The sequence below is a fragment of the Hemiscyllium ocellatum genome, chromosome 3 (assembly GCF_020745735.1).
Source record: "Hemiscyllium ocellatum isolate sHemOce1 chromosome 3, sHemOce1.pat.X.cur, whole genome shotgun sequence".
Classification (NCBI taxonomy): domain Eukaryota; kingdom Metazoa; phylum Chordata; class Chondrichthyes; order Orectolobiformes; family Hemiscylliidae; genus Hemiscyllium; species Hemiscyllium ocellatum.
The window spans coordinates 110610729-110634918 of NC_083403.1; the positions used below are offsets into that span (position 1 = coordinate 110610729).

General features: G+C 43.2%; 1 protein-coding gene across 1 annotated transcript in view; it reads right to left on the minus strand.

Moving 5' to 3' along the window:
- Positions 1-12719: 12719 nt before the first annotated feature.
- Positions 12720-24190, minus strand: part of mlip (muscular LMNA-interacting protein) — a 94227-nt gene continuing 82756 nt past the window's right edge. The window contains exon 12 of the mRNA XM_060855020.1: positions 12720-12967. The gene's annotated coding sequence lies outside the window, so the exon portion shown is untranslated. The remainder of the gene's footprint in view (positions 12968-24190) is intronic.

Genomic DNA, 24190 nt, shown 5'->3' on the forward strand with positions numbered 1-24190 from the left:
TTATAATAGTCATTAGATTCTTAATTCCAGATATTTATTGAATTCAAATTCCAGCTTTTTACCATGGTGGGATTCGAACCCAGGTCCCTAGAACACTATCTGGATCTCTGGATTAACAGTCCAGTGATAATAATTGCTCCTTATCTGAATAAAAAAGAATTTTCAACTCTTAATTGTTGCAAAACACCAATGGTTTTAGCTTCCTGTTGCTTAATAACTGATATGGCCATTTTGCCTCATCTTGTACAGTAATATTCATTCTGAACTCTTGTTACCCTAAACCTTGAATAATATCCTAGCACCCTCACAACAATCTGTGAATTGGCAATTCCACTGCAGCCCCAAACTGTAATGATCTCAGTGGACACCAGTTATGTGTTTAGAATCTGAAATATTAAGAAATGACTAAAAGGATGAAACCATTGATTCACTGGTTAATTTTAATTGCCAAAGAATCAACGAAAATCAAATATTAAAATTGAACTTTAACTGTCATTAAAAATAATAAAAATATAATTAACACAATTATTGATATTCCACATCAAATACATAAACTTCACTTTGCTCCTATAACCATTAGACCTATACCCAAAAATCTTTACATTAGATACTCATCAAAACCCGGAAACATAACCACTTGTTCTGCTGGCTGTGCCAACGGTATGTACACAGGCTGAGATCCCTTGGGTTTTCCATTTGCTTTTAGCAAAGCTGTGTCCTTCAAACTGCTCCAGCTATCCTCAGGTTACAAACTGCTCATTCAGCATAAGTGTCTGTCAGTCGTACAGAGATGTCAGATCATTGCACAAACCTGGTGATATCCAACCTCCACATGCATTACTCTTTACCAGAGGGGAACTGATTCCTGGAGGTATAGATACTTTATTTTTCGCAGCTGAAAATTACAATCAGATCACTCTGAATGCTTACTCTGCAGCAGGTAGAGAGTAAGACATGTTTACACATTTGATTGAAAGCACTCTCGAGAAAATTGCTCATGTTTTATTTAATCATTCACTGTCAGAGATGCCAGAGGAACAGTTTCCGATGTGATGCTTCACCTGTGGAATCTATCATACAGTCAGTGCATATCAGAAATTTACATGAAGGGGGTCAGGTAGTTTTTAATCTCCACTGTTGTGTTGAATTTAACAGAATTTACCCAAGTGAAAAGCCTTCATTGACCTGTTTGTAGTCTTTGCTTTGGACACTCTGACCAGTTGTGTGTTAAAACACTTTACTAAAGTGCTTTGATCTGTGAGGCAGACAAAGGGACACAATTTGGTTTGTGGTTCAACTTGGTTTTATTAAGAAAATATTCCTTATTAAAAACACATGTGAACACTTCCCAATTTGCCACTATATTTGCTCTCTACCTAGTTCAATCTGTCTGAGAAAGGATTTGACCTGCAACGACCCATATAGTTGAGCTGGGCCATTGGAATCTCCGTCCTCTCCAACATAGGGCTGACTCTCATCTGCAAAGGTTGGTCTTGTAGGTCAGGGCAGAACCTCTCCTGGGTCTTCTTGGTTTGCTCCATGGCCTTACACCACGAGTCTAGCTGCAAGTCTTCATTGCGAGTCTTTGCTGAGGGAGTGACGTCTAGATACGTGTGTCTATTCCCCTTGCCCTGAACCTTTTTAACTGTTCTGTGACTGTTGGCCAATGGGGTCAAGAGCAGGGTTCAAAACATCCAACACCCTTCATTGTTGCCATGCTGGGGAGGTATATAGTGCACATCCTCAGGCACTGGCTGGAAGTCACGGTACCAGAAAAGTTGATGGATAGTTCTCCAATACACAACTCTCAGGCTGATGTAACTGATTCTCCTTGAATCTTTGTAATTCTTTTGACCTTCGTTTCCCCTGTTCTCTGTTGCTGATAGCTGCTGACTGCTGATTGATTTACTTTGTCCAACTTTGGGTCAGGCCTGATTTCTCTGACTTTGGGTCAACTTCGAATGTCCAATTTTGAACATGTGATCACTTGACTACAGTCCCTCCTGTTGATCCCTTGAAGTGACAAGCAAAATGGGATCAAAGGCTCAAAGCATAAGGCTATAAGACCAGAAAACATAGGAGTAGAAATTAGGCCATTCAGCCCATTCAATATGCTCCACCATTAGATCTCCACCGCCCCCCCACCCCCACCCCATCCTTCTAAACTCCATCGAGTATAGACCCAGAGACCTCAAACATTCCTCATATGTCAAGCTTTTCATTCCTGGGACCATGGCTGCTCAGTTTCTCAACCTCATTCCCCCACTTTCTCCTCATAACCCTTGATTCCCTTGATACTCAAGAACCTACCAATCTCAATCTTAAATGTACTCAATGACTTGGCCTCCACAGCCTTCTCTGGCATTGAATTCCATATATTCACCACTCTCTGGCTGAAGAAGATTCTCCTTCTCCTTATCTCCATTCCAAAAAGTTCTTTACTGTAAGGCTGTGCCCTCAGGTCCTAGTCCCTTCTACCAATAAAAACCTTTCCCCAGCATCCCCCTGTCCAGGCCATTCAGTATTCTGTAAGTTTCAATGAGATCTCCCCCCCGCCCCCCACCATCCTTCTAAACTCCATCGAGTATAAATCCAGAGACCTCAAACGTTCCTCGTATGTTAAGCTTTTCATTCCTGGGACCATCCTCGTGAACCTCCTCTGAACCTGCTCCAGAGCCAGTACATCCTTCCTGAGATATGGAGCTCAAACCTGTGCACAATATTCCAAATGTGGTCTGACTAGAGCCTTATAGAACCTCAGAAGTACATCCCTGCTTTTATATTCAAGTCCTCTCAAAATAAATGCCACCATTGCATTTGCCTTCCTAACTACTGACTCAACCTGCAAGTTTACCTGGAGAGGATCCTGGACATGAACTCACAAGTCTCTTTGCACTTCAGCCTTCTTAATTTCTCCCCATTTAGAATATGCCTATATTCCTCCTATCAAAATGCATGACTTCACACTTTCTCACGTTGTACCCCATCTACCATTTCTTTGCCCACTCTCCTAACCTGTCCAAATCCTTCTGCAGCCTCCACGCCTCTTCAATGCTATCTGTCCCTCTACCTTTCATTGTATTGTCTGCAAACATAGCCAGAATGCCCTCAGTTTCTTCACCTAGATTGTTAATGTTTAAAGTGAAAAGTTGTGGTCACAACACTGATCCTCGCAGAACCACATGTCACCAGCTACGATCCTGAGAAGGACCCTTTAATCCCCACCCTCTGCTTTCTGCCAGACAGCCAAGCTTCTATACATGCTAGCACCTTGTCTCTGACACCATGGGCCTTTACCTCACTCAGTAGTCTCCTACGCGGCACGTTGTCAAAGGCCATCTTGAAGTCCAGGTAAATAGCATTCGTTGGCTCTCCTTAGTCTAACCTGTGCATTACTTCATCAAAGAATTCCAGCAGATTTGTCAGGCATGACCTCCCTAGGATGAAACCAAGCTGTCTTTGCCCTATTTAACTATCTACTTCCAAATCCTTCACAATGGATTCCAGGATCTTACCTATGACTGAGGTTAGACTAATCAGTTTGTTGTCTGGATTAGTGCTGCTGGAAGAGCACAGCAGTTCAGGCAGCATCCGAGGAGCAGTAAAATCGACGTTTCGGGCAAAAGCGCTTCATCAGGAATAAAGGCAGAGAGCCTGAAGCGTGGAGAGATAAGCTAGAGGAGGGTGGGGGTGGGGAGCATAGATTACAATAGGTGAGTGCGGGAGGAGAGGGTGGAGTGGATAGGTGGAAAAGGAGATAGGCAGGTAAGACAAGTCCGGACAAGTCATGGGGGCAGTGCTGAGCTGGAAGTTTGGAACTGGGGTGAGGTGGGGGAAGGGGAAATGAGGAAACTGTTGAAGTCCACATTGATGCCCTGGGGTTGAAGTGTTCCAAGGCGGAAAATGAGGCGTTCTTCCTCCAGGCGTCTGATAGTGAGGGAGCGGTGGTGAAGGAGGCCCAGGGCCTCCATGTCCTCGGCAGAGTGGGAGGGGGAGTTGAAATGTTGGGCCACGTGGCGGTGTGGTTGATTGGTGCGGGTGTACCAGAGATGTTCCCTAAAGCGCTCTGCTAGGAGGCGCCCAGTCTCCCCAATGTAGAGGAGACTGCATCGGGAGCAATGGATACAATAAATGATATTAGTGGATATGCAGGTAAAACTTTGATGGATGTGGAAGGCTCCTTTAGGGCCTTGAATGGAGATGAGGGAGGAGGTGTGGGCACAGGTTTTGCAGTTCCTGCAGTGGCAGGGGAAAGTGCCAGGACGGGAGGGTGGGTTGTAGGGGGGCGTGGACCTGACCAGGTAGTCACGAAGGGAACGGTCTTTGCGGAAGGCGGAAAGAAGTGGGGAGGGAAATATAGCCCTGGTGGTGGGGTCTTTTTGGAGGTGGCGGAAATGTCAGCGGATGATTTTGTTTATGCGAAGGTTGGTAGGGTGGAAGGTGAGCACCAGGGGCATTCTAACCTTGTTACGGTTGGAGGGGTGGGGTCTGAGGGCAGAGGTGAGGGATTTGGACGAGAAGCGTTGGAGGGCATCTTTAACCACGTGGGAAGGGAAATTGCGGTCTCTAAAGAAGGAGGCCATCTGGTGTGTTCTGTGGTGGAACTGGTCCTCCTGGGAGTAGATACGGCGGAGGAATTGAGAATACGGGATGGCATTTTTGCAAGAGGTAGGGTGGGAAGAGGTGTAATCCAGGTAGCTGTGGGAGTCGGTGGGTTTGTAAAAATGTCAGTGTCAAGTCTACATCCTCAGGAGAATTCATAGTTTCAACAAACAGTATTTCAACTCCATCTTAAACATCAAAAACAATAAGTATAACAAACTTTTATCTACCCACCTCCATAACAAGCGCTCCTCAAACATTCCAGAAGATTCCTCTGCCCTCTGGAACTGCTCGGATGCCATTAGCCATGCGGCTGGTGCAGCTGCCACCCCTACGCTGATCAATGATGTCACTTCCGCCTCCATCATGGCCACTTCCACAACCACTTCCGCCCCTCACAATTCCTCATGCATCACACGTGATATCACTTCCGCCCCTCACATCATCGCTGATGTCACATGCTCAGTGACGTCCGCCACCCCTACTGCTGTGTCTGCCACCACTTCTGCCCCCGCCAACGTCACTCACCTGCGTTCTGCTGACACGGCCCCCACAGATCCCACTGTCACCATTCCCGGCCCCCAGAACCCTGAGGGGAACACACTCCTGCTCATGACTCCACCCCTATTCCCCCCATCACACCCACTCCAGTTAGTGGCTCCGACCCCACTCCCAGCTCCACACCCACACCAGAGTCCAGCTCCCAGCCCTGCCGAGTTTTCACCATCCCTCCAGACCTCCCCTTCACTGAGGATGAACGATCAGTCCTCAGCAAAGGACTCACCTTCATCCCCCTCCGTCCACGCATCAATGAATTTAATACACGCCGTGACGTCGAACACTTCTTCTGCCGCCTCATCCTCCAAGTTTACTTTCACAGTCAGGACTCCCGCCCACCTTCCAAGGATCCCTTCGCCCATCTCCAACACACTGCATCACCTGGACACCCCACGCTGGCCTATTATCTGCCCTTGACCTCTTCATTTCCAACTGCCGCCGGGACATTAACCGCCTCAACCTGTCTACCCCCCTCCCCCACTCCAACCTCTCACCGTCACAACGCGCAGCCCTCCAATCCCTCTGCTCCAATCCCAACCTCACCATTAAGCCAGCAGATAAAGGGGGCGCAGTGGTAGTCTGGCGCACTGACCTCTGCACCGCTGAAGCCAAACGCCAACTCAAGGACACCTCTTCCTACTGCCCCCTCGACCATGACAACACCCCCCCATCACCAAACCATCATCTCCCAGACCATACAGAACCTCATCACCTCAGGGGATCTTCCACCCACAGCTTCCAACCTCATAGTTCAGGAACCCTGCACTGCCTGGTTCTACCTCCTTCCCAAGATCCACAAGCCAGACCACCCTGGCCGACCCATTGTCTCAGCATGTTCCTGCCCCATTGAACTCATCTCTACCTACCTCGACACTGTCCTGTCCTCCCTAGTCCAGGAACTCCCAACATACGTCCGAGACACCACCCACGCCCTCCACCTCCTCCAAGACTTCCATTTCCCCAGCCCCCAATGCCTCATCTTCACCATGGATATCCAATCTCTCTACACCTCCATCCGCCATGACCAGGGCCTCCAAGCCGTCCATTTTTTCCTCTCCCGACGTCCCCAACAATACCCTTCCACCGACACTTTCATTCGTTTGGCCGAATTGGTCCTCACCCTTAACAATTTCTCCTTCGAATCCTCCCACTTCCTCCAGACCAAAGGGGTAGCCATGGGCCCCAGCTATGCCTGTCTCTTTGTTGGCTACGTAGAACAGTCGATCTTCCATAATTACACCGGCACCACTCCCCACCTCTTCCTCCACTACATTGATGACTGCATTGGTGCCACCTCATGCTCCCAGGAGGAGGTTGAGCAATTCATCAACTTCACCAACACATTCCACCCTGACCTTAAATTTACCTGGACCATCTCTGACACCTCCCTCCCCTTCCTGGACCTCTCCATCTCCATTAATGATGACCGACTTGACACTGACATTTTTTTACAAACCCACCGACTCCCACAGCTACCTGGGTTACACCTCTTCCCACACTACCTCTTGCAAAAATGCCATCCCGTATTCCCAATTCCTCCGCCAGGAGGACAAGTTTCACCACAGAACACACCAGATGGCCTCCTTTCCCTTCCCACGTGGTTAAAGGTGCCCTCCAACGTATCTCATCCACATCCAGCACCTCCGCCCTCAGACCCCACCCCTCCAACCATAACAAAGACAGAACGCCCCTGGTGCTCACCTTCCATCCTACCAACCTTCGCATAAACAAAATCATCCGCCGACATTTCCGCCACCTCCAAAAAGACCCCACCACCAGGGCTATATTTCCCTCCCCACTCCATTCCACCTTCTGCAAAGATCATTCCCTCTGTAACTACCTGGTCAGGTCCACGCTCCCCAACAACCCACCGTCCCATCCTGGCACTTTCCCCTGCCACCGCAGGAACTGTAAAACCTGCGCCCACACCTCCTCCCTCACCTCTATCCAAGCCCCTAAAGGAGCTTTCCACATCCATCAAAGTTTTACCTGCACATCCACTAATATCATTTATTGTATCCGTTTCTCCCGATGCGGTCTCCTCTACATTGGAGAGACTGGATGCCTCCTAGCAGAGCGCTTTAGGGAACATCTCCGGGACACCCGCACCAATCAACCACACCGCCCCGTGGCCCAACATTTCAACTCCCCCTCCCACTCTGCCGATAACATCCAGTCATCAGAGCATGAGGTTGAAACTAGTTGAAGTGGTAGGTGTGTTATTTATGAGAATGAGGACATAGGGTAAAACAACCTTCCAGGTTGAGTTGTTTTGCTGGTCCACCTTTTGTAGCATCACTTTAATGGTGCAATTCATCTTCTCTACAATCCCACTAGAATCTTTGGCTAATGTCAAATATATTCATCACCGCATGCATTAACTGGGCTGTGAAATGGGTTCCCAGCACTGAATCTGTACTATGGAGAAGACCCCGTCTAGTGAAAAACATGCTGAATTAAGACGTTTGCTGAAACTTTAGTGATGTTAGTTGGAGTGTGGAACGCCTCTACCTGTTTGCTAAAAATGTTCACAGTGACCAGGATACAGGTCGTTCTGCTATAATGCGCATTTCATTAACACAAATTCACTGTAATACGATTGATGAATTGTGGACATTGAATTAGGGACACTGTTTCTAAAGCGTGAATTTTTAAAATGTGTATTGGCTGTAACGTGATTACATCGCCAATACTTTAAGCGCTGTTTCTATAATGCAGGGCTGCATAAGAACATAACTGTTACATTATAGATGAACTACCTGTATACTTATACCCGCCTTTACAGCATAGTAGGAGGCCGATGTTGCTTAGTTGAAGGTCAGTCCATGGCCGTGCTACTGACCCAGTATGCCTTAACTCTCCCTCATTGGAACATAATGAGCCCACATTCCCTGGGAAGGGGCATATGGACAATGGCACTTTCCTTCTATTTTGTGTTTCACCTGATCTCTTTCAGTTCCCAAGTATGACCTGGGACCTCATGATCGGTGCCTTCTTGGGGTTAACTTTTAGTGCTAGCTAGGTGAGGAGGACTAACAATTCCTTTCATTGTGTCCAAAGGTCTGGTGTTTGTCTCTGTCTGCAGGAGGAGTGCACCAAGCAGTCCAGTCGAAAAATCCTCTCCGCCCTCAGCCAGCTTCTGATAAACTTTTGTGAAAACTCTGGGGAAAGCAAGTGCATGTGTATTGCTGTCCCTGAAATGTAAAGGCAATTTTATACTGGCAGAGTTGGTGAGGCAGAGGGACTGAATTAATATCCAGTACAGTGAAATATTTTGCCCATGGGACTTGCCTCACTGTGATTGCGGGGATAGTGGCTACTGTCACTGCTGTCAAAAAAAAAATACGTAAGTCAGCTGTGGACTCAATTGCAGGGATCATCTTGCTATCTCTGCCAATTGCACCACCGTAAGTGGGATAGTTTACGTAATTAGATTATTAATCTGATCATCCTGAAATGTTGTGGTCAGGAGGTTCATCAGGGCAGGGTAAGATCCTAGGGGTGTGTCAACGGGTATACTCCTTCCTGAAAAGGTGGTGTAGTGGTCCCCAATCATCCCACTCTCAGTGTATCTGCAGGCTTGTTCTTTCTTTTCCTTCCAGACTATCTTATAATTGGTGTCCTGTTCTGATTCAATTGCCCTTTTGTCATTCTTCAGACTCGAGAGTGTGGTGCTGGAAAAATACATCAGGTCAGGCAGCACCCGAGGAGCAGGAGAATCGACACTTCGGGCATCAGCCCTTCATCAGGCTCTTGCCCGAGACATCGATTCTCCTGCTCCTTGGATGCTGCCTGGCCTGCTGTGCTTTACCAGCACCATACTCTTGACTCCAATCTCCAGCATCTGCAGTCCTCACTTTCTCCCACTTTAACTTTTCAATCATGTACTGACATTTTGAATGGTCTGCTTTCTTTGCCCATCTGGTGCAAGGGTCTAAGCACAACCTGTAGACTTTTTCATTTCTCAGTCAGCTCATCCATAGCTTTTTGGGCTGTCATGCGCCGTGTCTTCTGGTACACTCTATTGCACATGGTCGGATCTGTCCCAATGTATCACATTCACCTGGTTCCTCTGCTCCTGCTCTGCTGCTTTTTCCAATTCTTGCTTCACTTCCTCCAGCTCCTGACTTAGTTACACCTTTTCGCATTCTCTACCTCTTAGCTACTCCACACAGCGTGCTATCACTATTTCCTGATGAAGGGCTTTTGCCCAAAATGTCAATTTTCCTGCTCCTTGGATGCTGCTCGACCTGCTGTGCTTTTCCAGCATCACTGTAATCTTATCACTATTGCCTTGCTGAGTTTTAAAGTGAACTTCCCTTCAACTTTCTGCACCACCTCCCAACATTAGTGCATCACAGGTTGCAGACCAGATATTTACTCACTGTAATGGTCAACCACCTGGGCCACTTCTTATTTAAGTATTTTCTTAATACCTTCTTCCACACTGGGCACCATGTCATTTCTCCCATTGTTCCCTTTAAATTTATCACTCACTCTCTTTCTCTCATGGGTGCCCAAGCCTTTCTTAGGTCTCTGGGTCCACAAACCCTTTCACTATCTCTTACCTTGTGAGTCCCTGATCCTATTCTACCTTCTCTGCACTCTGTGGGTGCTCGGACCCTGTCTTCACCTTCCTTATCTTTGTTTCTTGTGGGTCCTCGACCCTGGACTAACTCTGGTCATTCTGTGTTCTCAGTTTCCCACTGGGTTCAACCCAATCAGAGAAGCTAAACGGGGACAGGGTCCAGCTCTCACTAACTCGTCCCCAATTGCAGCTGCACCCTGAACTATTCGAGCTCTGAACTCTGTTTGTTTGTCCTCCTTATCATAGAATCCCTACAGTGTGGAAACAGGTCCTTTGAAGATGTTACATGCGTTTGGCTTGTGGGCCATTGACTGGTCAGAATCTTTCACTCTCTTTCACCCACTTGAATCCTGGCTATCACATGGGGCAGCAATACATTTAACTTAGGCTCAGGCTAGATGTTTGAGAATTCAAGGCTGGTGGAATTCAACTTCAGAGGTAATACAAACACTTTTTTCGAAGTCCACCCAAGGATGCGAAAATGTTCTGTGCTTTGGACATTTTGACTGGTCTATGTATTGAAAACATTTTATCCAAGTGCTTTGTTGTTGAGGAAGACAAAGGGACACTGAATCTGGCTTGTGATTCAACTTGATTTTATTAACAAAATATTTTTTGTTAAGAACACCATGCAAACATTTCCAAAATTCCTATGATATTTACTCTATCTAATTCTACCCATCCAAGAAAGTATATTATCTGAAACAATCCACATGTTTGAGCTGGGCCTTTGGAATCTCCTTCTTCTATGATGAAGGTCGGACTCTCTTCCATGAAGGTGGACCTTGAAAATCAATACAGAATGTCTCCTGGGTCCGACCATTCATTCTCCTGCCATGACTCTGCTGGGCACCTTTACTGAGGGGGTGGCTTCCAGCTGTGTTTTCATGCCTGACCACCCAGATCTTCCAGAATGTTCTACTGCCATTGATCATTTTGGTGATAAGCAGGGTTCAAAGCATCCAGTAGTACAACACCAACACTTCAATGTTGCTATACCAGGAGGTGTAAAGTGCACATACTCAGGCACTGGCAGCAAGTCAAAGTGCCAGAAAGCCTGATCAATACTTCTCTAATACAGAACTTTCAGACTGGTTGTGACTAGTTCCTGCTGAGCTTTTTTGACTTCTTTGACCATGCTTTCCACTGTTCTCTGTAGCCGATTGCTGCTGGCTATTTTTTAAATTTAGCTTGGTCAATTTTCTGTCAGACCAGATTTCTCTGGTTCGGGTCAATCGAGAATGTCCAATTTGGGGCCCATTGTCACTTGATTGCATGTGCAATAATTTGGATAATAACCATTGATGCACGTTAGCATTGTCGAGAGTTATCATACTTGAGTATTGGAGTAGCTACCACATGAACCAAGTAACAACCAATAACTGCTGCCAGATCAGAAACATGCTGCATAAGAGTTCCAACTCTCAATAACTGCAGACTCCCCATCCATTTGCACAAACATTGTGCAAAATTTTCAGTCATCAAACAGTTTGATTCTAAAATTCCCTTCTGAATCTCCTGGGCCTTGCTGAAATCTTCCTCCAATTTCATTAGCTATCATCTCCACTTTTGCTGGTATTATGCTCTTTATTCTCATGTGCCCTCTTAGAACATTTTTCTGCAATAACAAGGCCATATGTATGAATGTGTTGATTCTTGTTGTGCAAAAAGTGTTGAGTAGATATAAATATAAATGGCCAGGAGTAATTTCTCTAATTCAGAAAGGCACTAACTTAGTTCATAAAGAGATTAACAAGATACAATTACAGTTTTAAAAAAGGCTTACTTCTCCTAAAGCTAGTATGGACAATTCTGTCAAACCATGGAAATGTGCAATAGTTTGCCAGGTGGTCACCATATTATTTAATACTTATGGCAAGGCATTCCGCATTACATTATTTCAGTATGCTCATTCACCAATTCCTAGTAATCTCTAGTTTTATTTCAAGATTTCCATTGTGATTGTTATATTTACTGTTTTGAGGTAATTGGGATGAGATAATGCTCAGGGGTATTACATTTGTAAGGCCCCTTGACCCTTGTCCATACAAGACTTCAACAGTCTGATTTACGAGAACAAATTGAAACAAACCTTTCAATCAAAAAAAAAGTGGGTACATCATGCAGCATAACTGACAGCAAATGAAAATGAATTGCTTGAGAAAAAAATACTATTTCACAGAACAAATTATACAGTCAGTTAAGTAAATAGCGCTTAAATTTTAACATCCTTCTGTTGGGGTGGATCATTGATAGCTTTTAACTGCACTGATGAAGTCAGTAACATTTAATTAACTCATTTAGTAATTTGATTTCAATATTTGCTTTTAGACAGGTAGACTTGCTCAACATCTTCGAAATCTGCTGTATTGTTACGCAAAAAAAACCATTATAGGAAACGCTAGTGTTTTGAGGATTTTGTTATTTACAAATATAAAAAGCTGTTTATTGATTTAACAAGTTTCATGTGCTTCTTTTTAACTTAAATAAGGTGATATATTTTATCTTTTTTTTGAAATGTATAATTGTCATTGTGATTATGTTTATGTATTGATGCTGTGTTAAATTGATAACTCAAGATATGAAAAATATCAACAATTTGAAACTCAAGATAGGTTATTTTGAAACAGTATGAATAAAATTTGGCATTTTTTATTTTTCAAAAAGCATCAAAAATCCATACATTCATACAGAAAATATTATGTGACGTCCACTGAAATCATCTGGTAATAGCTTTACTGATGAGTTAGCATGGAAATGATCTTTCTTTCAAAATGTATTTGAGCCTGACTGCAAAACATCAAAACTAAATACATTGTGTATACACAAATAATTTTTTAGCATTTAATATACCTGACCTGTCCAAAATTTCAACTGTCCTAGATCATGGTCATCACTGAGACTAATCTCCAGAGACATATGTAGAAATGTATTAGCTGTTTATCAACTTACAGAAACATGTGGCTGATTATTAGCAATACTGAATTAGTACAATGTATGTCAGTGACAAATCTGATGTTTTGAAAGATTTTGATATACAAAATAAATGACTTTAGTCGATCATGACAGAACTTTCCTTTAAATAATGGTGTATGCTAACTACTGATTTCATAAAATATCAATTTGAAAATACAAATTTACAGTAAAGAAGCCCTTTGACATGCAGTAAGGTGATATGTTACTTCGTGAAACAACATATGGCAAGTTGGAGTCTTACACCTAAGAAGAAAGAAAGAACTAATTAGTCATTCAATATTAAAATCAGTAGTCTATTGATTTTTTTTTCCAGAACAAATTAAAAATATAATCCCCATGTATTTATTTGCTCTCTTCACAATAAACATTGTGCCATTCTGCAGTCTCTCAGATCCATACAGTTTGTTTCTCAATTGATAAAGGTGAGGATCTGCCGGGATCACTAACATTAACTACTGGAAATGAAAGCAGCTTATTTGCACAATTCTAAACTCACTTCTTCTACTTTAATAGATTCACTTCCTCCAAACTGCTTGGCAAACTTTGTTCTCAGCTGTTATCTTTATTTTTATTCTTTCCATCACTTTTTCGGATATGTCCACATAAAGTATTCACTACAGGCTTTCAGAGGGGACTTTCCAAGTCTTAAGACCTGCATGCACCTTGAGGTGAAAACAATGCTCCTGGAGGCACTCAGTTCTGAGAGACGACATGTCGCAAAATGTTGTTGGCTCCAGGTTTTCAAACCTGGTATCAAAATCATCACCTGGGATAAACTGTGTAGGTTACAAAACCCAAATAAGAATGCAGGCACTCTACTGGATTATTGAGGTGCAAGGTGTTCTCAAAACCAACTGGAAGCCTTTAGGCCAGCATAAGTGCAAACTATTTCAATTGGAAACAGTCTATAACTGAGTACACAGTGGCAAGTGAACTAACATAAGAAGTGCCAAATACCCTCAGATGTATTTGGCCTTAGAGAGGCGAGCTTGGTATTTTGAGGGGCATTGCTGCAAAGGAAAACAAGTACTTGCAACTGAAGCTGTCTGCCAGGAAACACAGTCACAAATACACCGAGGACTTATAGATTTATAACAGACGAGATGACAAACATGTGATAAAGTCTACAGGCCAGGGATTGGTAATTACATCAAAAACGTGAGCGAAGATGTGCAAGGCATGCCAGAACCACCAGCCTCAGCAACAAAGAGAATATCTACAACCACTCAAGATTCTATAAAACCTTTAGTCCAAAATCACACCTGATCTATTTATTTTCTATGGAGACAACTTCAGCCTTGACAATGATTATTTCTCCAAAATTGCAATTGTCAGACAGGTAAGAAAAACTGTATGTCTGTGGCAGACACAATGAGTGTCATAGTCAGAGTGCCTAAAGAAATAATTTCTGAAAATGGACTGCAGTACATGGGCAGCCAGTTCAGGAATATGTGATTTAAATGAAGAATGAACCACGTGACATCCTCCCCACTATATCCAGATCAAACGGTGTCACTGATGTACACCATTAAATAACTCAATCTGAAGCATAAGACAACAAAACAAAATTTTCCTGTTGTCCTGTTATACCTCAGAGCTATGTCTCTGGATATGGGGTCACTACTGTCAGTATAGATCATGATCAGTAGTGTGAATGGCCTTCCCATGCCACTTTTTATCTAAGTTCTCCAAGATGCAAGCCACACTTATTGACAAACAAGGCAGAATGAAGACAGGTACACAGCTGCAGGACTGGCTAAATGACAAGACAAACACTCTCAGGCACACTCTCCACAGTGGGAACATGGCTAAACACAGAGATTACTAAAGCATATGGTGAGCCCTGGTCTTATGAAGTCATAGACATAATGGTGTATTGCTGAGGAGGAACAGAAGCCTGGTAAAGGAAGTGAACAATATCCAATTATGCACAGCAAACCTGAAAGAATACACCTGGATGATGACATGGTCAACAACCATCACACTGACAAAATGGCTACAGCCCAAGGACAGACAAGGACGAAATCTATTCTTCCAGGAGGTTATGCTGTAAAATGTGAAAGAGTTGTCAAAATAATATAATTTTATCTGAACTGTTAGACGTCAGTGCTTAGAAATTTCATAATTTTCACCTCAATATCTAATTTTGCTATTATGCAATGGTTATATGTTTGGACTTGTAAATTACAAGAGCTAAACTTGTGGAACAGGGAATGTTGTGGGTGATGTCCTTTTAAACATGCAAATGAGTCAGGATGTTGTCACATGATCAGTGGCATTATAGCGCTTGAGACAGTGTTTGGAGATTATTCTGTATTATGCGGTTTAGCATTAAATAAACTCACTGGAGGTCTTCAAGTTAATGAAATGTATCCCATTTATTTTACATTTAGATTATTGCTTAATTAATTAGTTAATTAAGTGATCTTTCTGCTAAGTGTAACCTCAGGATGTCAAGCAGCAAAGGTTAGATTCTTTTTAGGCTGGTTATTTCCTGGCACTTGTGGAGTGTGATTATTACTGCCACTTATTAGTCCAAGCCTGAATGTTGTCCAGGCCTTAGTGCATTTGGCCATGGAATGCTTCAGTATTTTAGGAATCATAGAGTCACAGAGACAGACCCTTCAGTCCAACTCGTCCATGCCGACCAGAGATCCCAATCCAATCTCGTCCCACCTGCTAGCACCTGGTCCATATTCCTCCAAACCCTTCCTATTCATTTATCCATCCAAATGTCTCTTACATATTGCAATTGTACCAGCCTCCACCACTTCCTCTGGTAGCTCATTCCATACACGTACTACCCTGAGTGAAAAAAGTTGCCTCTTAGGTCTCTTTTATATCTTTCCCCTCTCACCCTAAACACCTATGCCCTCTAGTTCAGGACTCCCTCACCCCAGGGAAAAGATTTTGTCTATTTATCTTATCTATGCCCCTCATGATTTTATAGACCTCTATGAGGTCACTCCTCAGCCTCCGACACTCCAGGGAAAACAGCCCTAGCCTATTCAACCTCTCCCTCTCGCTCAATTCCTTCAACCCTGGCAACATCCTTGTAAATCCTTTCTGAACTGTTTCACAATATCTTCCTGATAGGAAGGAGACCAGAATTGCAAGCAATATTCCAACAATGGCCTAACCAATGTCCTGTACAGCTGCAACATGACCTCCCAAGTCCTGTACTCAATATTCTGACCAATAAACAATTAGTGAACATCATCAATCATCAGCAAATGTCCCCACTTCTAACTTGAAGTCAGAATGTTGTCAGGGCCCACAGCTTTTGAAACATTCAGTGCCTTCAAGTCATTTCTTGATATCATGTAGAAAGAAACAAATTGGCTGAAGGCTTGCACCCATGAGGGAAGGTAATTAGTGAAGCAGCTGAAGATGGATGAGCCTAGGACAAACATCTACCAGATCCACTAGTTAATCCTTATCTGTGAGTTCTCTTATGGTGCAATGGTAGCATCCCTACCTCTGATCGAGGATTCCAGATTCATGTTCCACCAGCTCCAGATTGTGACAAGGTCTCTGAATGGGTTGGTTTGAAAATATCTACCCTGAAGAACTCCAGCAGTGATTCATGTAACTGAGATGATTGACCTCGAACAACCATAACCATCTACTTTTTTGTTAGCTATGACTCTAACCAGTGGAGAGCTCCCTTCCCACTACCGCTCCCCAAATCCCCCACTACACCCCTAAATTCCATTACTTCTGGTTTTGCTTTGCATCCTTGATGCTAATGTCTGTCAACCACTCCCTTGGTGTCAATAATGGTTACTGTCACTTACCCTGAGTTCAGTTTATTTTGTCCATGTTTGGACCGAGGCCGTAATGAAGTCAGGCTACAAGCATGACCCAAGCTAAGTGTCAACAAGCAGGTATTTGTTGAATAAATGCTGCTCATAGCACTGACAATAATACCTTGTGTCATTTTGCTACTGAATTAGAGTAGACTGCTACATGGTAATTGGGTAGGTTGGATTTATCCACTATTTGTAGTGGATATACTTGGGCAATTTTCCATATTTCCAGGTGGATACCAGTCTTATAACTGTACTAGAGCAGTTTGTCTTGGGATTTAGCTAGGTTTGAGCACAAGCCTTCAGTACAAGCCAGAATGTTGTCAGGACCCATGGGTTTTGAAGTACCCAGTGCCTTCAGCCATTTCTGATATCATATAGAATGAATCAAACTGGCCATGATTGACACTCATGATGCTGAAGAACTCAAATTGACACTTCTGACTGGACATTGTTGCAAATTCTTCAGCCTCATCTGTCATGAATGCACTGGGCTTCCCACATCATTGAGGATGGAATTATTTATTGATCCTGCTTTTTCAGTGAATTGTACAATTGCACAGCACCATTCTCGACTCAATCTACAAAGTTTAAATCTGATCTCTTGGATGTGGGATTGCTTAGCGCCATCTACTGCATGCTCCTTATATTGTTTGGCAAGCAAGTACCGTAGTCTGTTGTAGCTTCACCAACCAGGAGCCCTCTTGAGCTCCTCATTGAACTAGGGTTGATCTCCACGCTTGATGTAATGATAGAGTGGGGGATATAGCCATAACAGTGAGGTTGTACATCGTGATTGAATACAATTCTGTAAATGGCCCACAGCACTTTATGAATATCTAGTTGGGAGTAGCTAGAACTGTAAAAAAATCTATCCCATTCAGCACAGCAGTAGTGTTACACAAAACAATGTAGAATATCTTCGATGTGAAGGCAGGACTCTATTTTCACAAGGACTACACAGTAGTCACTGTTCGGATTCTTATGTGGACAGACACATCTGTGCCAGATAGATTGGTGAGGATGAGATTAAGTACCTTTTCCCTTCTTGTGGTTCCCTGACCACCTGCCTCAAGTTTAGTCTGGCAGCTATGTTCTTTAGGTTAGTCTGGTCGGTAGAGTGCTAATCTTAGTAACTAACATTGAAATCACTCATCCATTTCACACTGTACGTTTGTCACCCACTACATCCAAATGAGGTTCAACATGCGGGAGAATCAATTCATCAATTCACTGTTCAATTCATCAGTCAAGTGTATAGACAGGGTTTGGGTGAGATAGGTGTGGATGAGGAGGAACATGACAGATACCTAAATATTTTGAAGGATGCCCTCATAAGAATGGAATAGGATGCTCTACTCATTGATCACCAGTTCTAACATGCTACAACGAAAAACCACAACAACATCCTCAGAAGACAGATACAGGATATGACCTATAGAGTAACCTTTGTCATCCAGTACTTCCCCAAAGCAGAGAACTACACCATGTGCTTTGTAGCCTTCAATATGTCATCAATGACAACAAGCAACTCACCAAGATCATTCCCATAACTCCACTTCTCACCTTCAAATAACCATCCAACCTTAAACAGATCAAGATTCACAGCAAACTACCCAGCCTTGAGACCAATATTGACCATAACACCACACAACCCTGCCACAGCAACTGCTGCAAAACATGTCAGATCATAGACATGGGTATTACTATCACAGATGCGAACACCACCCGTCACATACTAGGTAGATACTCATGTGACTTTGCCAATGTTATCTTTCTCATATGCTGCAGACAAGGATGTCTGAAGGTGTGGTATATTGGTGGGACCATGCAGATACTACAACAACAGATGAATGGACACTGTTCAAAATTGACAACAGGAGTGTTCTCTCCTTCTCAGGGAACTCTTCAGCAATCAAGGACATTCAGTCTCCAATCTTCAGGTAAGCAGCCTTCGAGATACACAACAACACAGGATTGCCGAGCAGAAACTGATAGCCAAGTTCCATATCCATGAAGACTGCTCCAACTGTGATCTTTGGTTCATGTTGTGCTATATGTAATCCCATCGCACTGTTCTTTATATGTATCTATTTTGACACCATCACCCTGATAAATTGTTATGATTTCTCCACCTTAATTAGTTTGTACAGTTTTGGATGACATATTACTATGGTTATAGTTATGTTGTTCTAGTCATTTGATTTGTCTCCAGCACCACTTTGTTTTTAATTTTTTGTAATTATCCCTCTGCCTCATTTAATCAGGTTGTAGGTTATTCCTTTGCTCGTTATTCAGCTGTTGACACTTTATTCACACCATCTGACACTCTTGATCACCTGCAGAGGTTTATTATTCGGCCTGTTGACACTCCATTCACAATGTTTTTATGATCTTTTGATCCCCCTTCCTATTGATCTCTCTGCCTATAAATTCTATGTCTGTGTCCTTCTCTCTCACTTCACCTGACCTTTGCATCAACGTGTTGGACCATAACCTGGTGTATTCTCACATCTGATCTTGAACCTTGTCAAAGGCTTTGATGAATGACTTTTTTTAAAGCCATCATAATCGCAGCGGGATTGCACCATTCTCTCATTGGTTTAATCCGAGGGTCAGCGTGGTTCAGGCGTGGTTGAGAAGGAGGGTGCTTTATGGCAACTTTAGCTAGTATGGGAATTGAACCCATGTCTTTGGTATCAGTCAGCATTGCACACCAGCCAACTGAACTAACAGACTCATATAAACTGCATCAACTAGGCTACCCCTATGTACATACCTCATCACCTCCTCGAAAACCTAAATCAAATTTGTTCATACCAACCTCCCTCTGACAAAACCATGCTGACTACCCTGATCAAACATTGCCTCCCCAAATGGAGATGAATTCTTTTCTTCAGCATTTTCTCCAGTAGCTTCCCTACCGCTGACATGAAATTGATGGGTCTGTTATTCCTGTTTTATCCCTACCATCCTTCTTGAAAAATGGAACCACAACAACTATCCACCCGTACTTTGTCACGTCCCCTGTGGCCAAGAGAGGAATTAAAATTTTAGGTCAGAGCCAAATTAATTTCCTTCTTCGTCTCCTACAGTAGCCTGGGATACAACTCATCCGGGTCTGGAGTTTTGTTGACTTTTAAGCTTGACAAAACCTCCACCATCTCACTCCTCTGTCAAACTGTTAAAGAACTTTACAGTTCCTCTTCCTGAATTCTGTACCTACACCTTCCTTCTCCAAAGTGAGGAGAGATAGGAAGTACTCATTTGATGCCCTATCAATACCCTCTGACTTCAAGCACAGATTATCCCCTTGGCCACTAATCAGCACTATTCTTTCTCTGATTATCCTCTTCCTCTTGATATACGTATTACAAATTTTAGACTTCTCCTTAATCCTAATTATAATAACAAATTCCTTAATATTCTTGAAAAAGAATAGCTGTTGACCGTTCGAAAATTTATTTTCTGGATTAGTGGTGCTGGAAGAGCACAGCAGTTCAGGCAGCATCCAAGGAGCAGCGAAATCAATGTTGCGGGCAAAAGCCCTTCCTCAGGAATAAAGGCAGTGCGCCTGAAGCATGGAGAGATAAGCTAGAGGAGGCAAAATTTAGTCAAGAATGTTAATGTACAGCATATCTCAAACCATCTCAGAATGCTATGGCCAAAATGAAATTTTTCTGAAGTATAGGCAGTCATAATAAGATTAGATTAGATTCCCTACAGTGTGGAAACAGGCCCTTCAGCCCAACAAGTCCATACCGACCCTCCGAAGAGTAACCCACCTAGACTCATTTCCCAACATTTACCCCTGACTAATACACCTAACACTATGGGCAATTTAGCACGGCCAATTCATCTAACCTGCACATCTGTTGGAACATGGGAGGAAACTGGAGCTCCTGGAGGAAACCCATGCACAAAGGGGGCAAATTTGCAAACCCCACACAGCTAGTCGCCCGAGGTGAGAATCGAACCTGGGTCCCTGGCGCTGTGAGGCAGCAGTGCTAACCGCTGAACCACCATTCTGCCATGCACACATAATGTGGCCAACAGCTTCCAATCTGAGCACAGCAAGACTCTGCAAACAGTCATGGGGTAAATTAGCAATAATCTGTTTGAATTGATGTCAATAGAAGGATGAACAGCCACTGGGAAAAATGTTATGGTTCTTCTTTGAATTCTGTGAATCCATTAACTTGAGGATGCACAGAGTCTCAGCTCATCTGAATGGTGGCATTTCCAATAGTGGGAGAACTGATGTAAATGACAAACTCATTTGTGGAAAGGAAACTTTCATTGAAATTCGCCCAACGTTGTTTCAGGAGGAGCTTGACTTAATGAAAATTAGCATTCAACTTCTGATTGTGAATCCACCTTATATTGTCAACCCTTTGCTACATAACCAAGGCAATATCAGCAGCTGTTCTGTATCAGTGAATAGCAGGCATAAGGCATGTTGATAGCAATTGAACGGTGTTCAAATATATCATCAGGATGTGATCTGTTTCACTGATAGTACAGATTGCACCCAGTCACTATATGCAGATTCCTCACATCTACACTGGGATTCAAATTGATTAGTACAGTTATGTAACCACTTTCTCAAGAAACAGAAAGTGAACAGTATCAGTTTCAATCACTTCTTTTTTCCTCTCTTTACTGCTTAATATTTTGCTGTGTCAACATTGAATTTTAAATGTACTTTTCCTTCAGTCTATTTCCTACAGGCAAGAACAAATTTGTTTGCAGCCCACTGGCCCACAACCTCCCTTTATAGGTGGGAGCTGAGGTCTGGGAGAAATGGGTGGGGCAAGAGAGGGTTGCTGGCAAAGTTGTGGGAAATAGAAGAGGTGAGCGAGACTGTGGGAGTTAGGCAAGGAGAGTTGGTAAAACTGTAGCAACAGGGATGTTGATGATAATGTGGGGTGTAGGGGGGAATACGTTCTAGACTCTGGGAGGAAGTCATTTGTGGGGTTCAGATCAGGGTCATAGGAGGAGTTATGAGTCAACCTAGGATGTTATCCAAGCTGTGGGAGCAAGCCATCAACTTGGGAGCAAGTGTCCAAACAGGGTCAAGCACCTTAAAAGGAATTGTCAGTGTTCAATATCAAACCCTATACTGACTTTCTTAGCACTGATCTGCACAATCCTCACACCAACACACCCTGTTGGTAAATTATCTCAGCCCAGGCATCTCCTCATATCTCTATTGAATAACCAGTTCGCGTTCTCACCCATATTCAATTGCCTTTCATTCCCTTGTGTCAGAGTCACCCTCTTGCCTTTCCCACTTCTCCACAAAAACCATTTCTCTCATTCATAGCTCTATGCCTTTCCTTCTCATGGGACACAGCACAATACTTCTAGAGAGGCAGAGACTGAGGCCACAGTTGAAGGATCCCTCTGCAAATTGGGGGCTCACGGTCGGTTTCAGTTTTTTGTAAGCGATTGTAGTGGCTTCATCAATAAAAGGCAAGTGTTTATTTTAGCTTCATGATTAGAGGAAATGCATTCCCTCACCAACGCACAGTACTCACAGTGCCACAAAAACCTCATCCAGCCACCACACACTATTGCACCATCCAGGATTTACACAAGAGTTACTGGCAGTCAGGCAATCAGCCAAGTTTGTCCTGGTTAAATCTGAGAACTGCCCCACTGAACCAGGATTCAGAGATTAATTCAAACACAGTATAATAGCATGAACAGTATCTCTTTAAAATGTTAATGCATCAGAGTACACGGTCTTACTGAAACAATTTTAAGTGATTGTTCAATCTTCTATTTCCATTGGAGAAGTGAGGCTGGAAAATGATTCCATTATCTATGATAGCTCAGCTATGGAGGAAATTGTTTGAAAGCAAGGTAATTAATAGAGCAATTTTCAAGAAATGCATTGAGGAATTTTAATCTTTCAAAACATACAACTCACAGCACCAGGGTCCCAGGTTCGATTTTAGACTTGGGCGACTGTCTGTGTGGAGTTTGTACATTCTCCCCATGTCTGCGTGGGTTTCCTCCCACAGTCCAAAGATGTGCAGGTCAGGTGAATTGGCCATGCTAAATTGCCCACAGTGTTATATGCCCTAGTCAGAGGGAAGTGGGTCTGTGTGGGTTACCCTTCAGAGGGTCGGAGTGGACTTGTTGGGCTGAAGGGCCTGTTTCCACACTGGAGGGAATCTAATTTAATTGGTTGTTGGAATTTAAAAACTTTGAGGTTATTGTTTATTCAACGTTCTAGGAATTACTTCCAGTCAAACTTAGCACAATGTCTATACAACACTTTCTTCAGAGCCTATCATGTGACCTCAGACATCATTACTTGCATGTCTTATTTACATAGAGTATTAAATCTGTCATTTATATCTCACCTTAAAATCAGTATTTTGAGTCAACTTTCACATACCACTGCATCTTGCCCCAAACTCTCAGTTTCACAGAAATAAATACCATAGCGCCATACTTAACTAGTCTTCATCAAACTTTATACTCTTGTTGACATTTCATACTCCAATAACGGGATCAAGAGCTCATGGTCTGTTTTAATAGTAAATTTGAATCCTGGGATTTTTATTTTGCGCGCTCATGTAACTGCTAGTGCTTTTTTCTCAATTCCAAATCATTTTTGCTCTGTTTCTGTTAAAGACATGGTGACATAGTTGGTTGGTTAAAGATATGGATGTTTAGTTTGCTGCCTTGCTGGATATGGAATAGCACCACCCTTGTACAACTGAAAATGCATTAGCTGCTACTATTGTTGGTTGCACAATAAAGCAAAGAAGGGCATGCCTAAAAATAAAAAGTGTCAGTCTGGTGAAGCTACAAAACAGGACTACATCCATGCCAAACAAAGTAAGTGGAAAGCAACAGACTGGGCCAAGCAATTTCACAATCATGGGATCAGGTCTAATCTCTGTAGACCTGTCACATATAGTCATGAATGGTGATGGGCAATTTAACAACTCACTGGTGGAGGCGGCTCCACAAATATCCCTCAACATTTAGTGCAAAAGTACCAGGTGCATGATCCATCTCGATCTCCATTGAAAGATCCCAGCATCATTGATGCCAGTTTTTAGCCACTTCATGTCCTCCATTTGATATCAAGAAAAGGCTGGATGCAGTGGATACTGCAAAGGCTAAGGGCACTGACAACATTCTGGCAATAGTACTGACACTGTGTGCCATAAAATTGCTGCACCCTTAGCTAAGTTATTTTAGCACAGCTATGACATTGAATTCAATACAACAATGTGGAAAATTGCCCAGATATGTTATGTACACTAAAAGCACAACAAATCCAACCCAGGGATTTCGAAATGCAAATGGACTGGGAAAATCAGGCTGACAGTGGGTTGCAAGAAAGGGAATTTGTGGAACATCTATGAGTAGAACTTTTGGAGCAGCTTGTGGTAGAGCCCACTACGGAACAACCAATTCTGGATTTAGTGATGTGAAGTGAACAGACTTGATACAGGAGCTTAAGGTGAAGGAACTCTTAGGAGGCAGTGACCATAACATGATAGAATTTACTCTGCAATTTCAGAGGGAAAAGGTGGAATCAGATAGAACAGTATTACTGGGAGAGGAGCCTAGCGGGAAAAACTGGGAACAGCAACGGCAGGAGTTTCTGGGAGTAATTTGGGAGACACAG